Source organism: Macrobrachium nipponense, chromosome 9, assembly GCF_015104395.2.
Source record: "Macrobrachium nipponense isolate FS-2020 chromosome 9, ASM1510439v2, whole genome shotgun sequence".
In the NCBI taxonomy this organism is placed as follows: Eukaryota; Metazoa; Arthropoda; class Malacostraca; order Decapoda; family Palaemonidae; genus Macrobrachium; species Macrobrachium nipponense.
This window is the reverse complement of record NC_061110.1, coordinates 108,745,790-108,746,671: the sequence shown is the minus strand read 5'-3', so window position 1 is coordinate 108,746,671 and position 882 is coordinate 108,745,790. Positions and strand designations below refer to the sequence as shown.

The 882-nt window shown below is 31.3% G+C and overlaps 1 protein-coding gene across 1 annotated transcript in view; it reads right to left on the bottom strand.

The window, feature by feature from the left end:
* Positions 1 to 833: 833 nt before the first annotated feature.
* LOC135217943 (uncharacterized) overlaps positions 834 to 882 on the bottom strand; it is a 1,676-nt gene continuing 1,627 nt past the window's right edge. Inside the window, exon 2 of the mRNA XM_064254046.1 lies at positions 834 to 882. This exon is cut by the window's right edge and continues 653 nt beyond it. The gene's annotated coding sequence lies outside the window, so the exon portion shown is untranslated.

Here is an 882-nt window from a genome sequence, read left to right as displayed (position 1 = left end):
GTTATTCAGTGAGGTCCATAAGTTCAATCACATGCCCTATAGTGCATATCGTAAAATAATAAAACAATAAAGTGAGTATATTTTTCATATTTCAGTCAGGAAAAGTGCCATTAAATGCCAGTTACTTATCAGACGACAGCCCTTCTACTCGCTGCGTCGAAAGTCTAAAATTCAGTGTAAGAGAACGAATCAGCCAAGCTGCTTCGCGAATTCCCCAATTAGATATGAAAAATAAGAAAATTAGGATAAAAGGGGTTAGTGTGTTTTTTTTTTCTTTCTTTCTTTTTTTTGTCAGAAGACCTCCTGGGACCAAGGGGAAACATATTTCGTGAATTAACTTTGAAATGAAGGCAGGAAAAATTTATCGTATACGCAACTAAACGCCACGGTCACAACATCTCTACCCTGCATAATATTATACCTCTCTTGATGACTCAGTGGTCAAAGTCCATTGTTCTTTGTTCCCTTGACAACCAGGTGACTGCTCGAACCGTGTTGTTGACGAAGCACTTATCACTTAAACTTCCTTTGCGAGTGAGTTACTCCCTGTAGTGAATTGGATATCAAACGAAATATTTCGCATTGTTTTATATATATATATATATATATATATATATATATATATATATATTATATATATATACATATGTGTATATATATATATATATATATATATATATATACTATATATATATATATATATATATGATATATATATATACAGAGAGAGAGAGAGAGAGAGATAGAGAGAGAGAGAGTAGAAATAGATATATATAAAGTTATAAAGTGAGCCATTTACCATAATAAAAGGGGTTGGAGATGAAACACATGAATTTATTCACTGTTATATTTACGTTTTAATTAGTGAATTAACATTAAGAG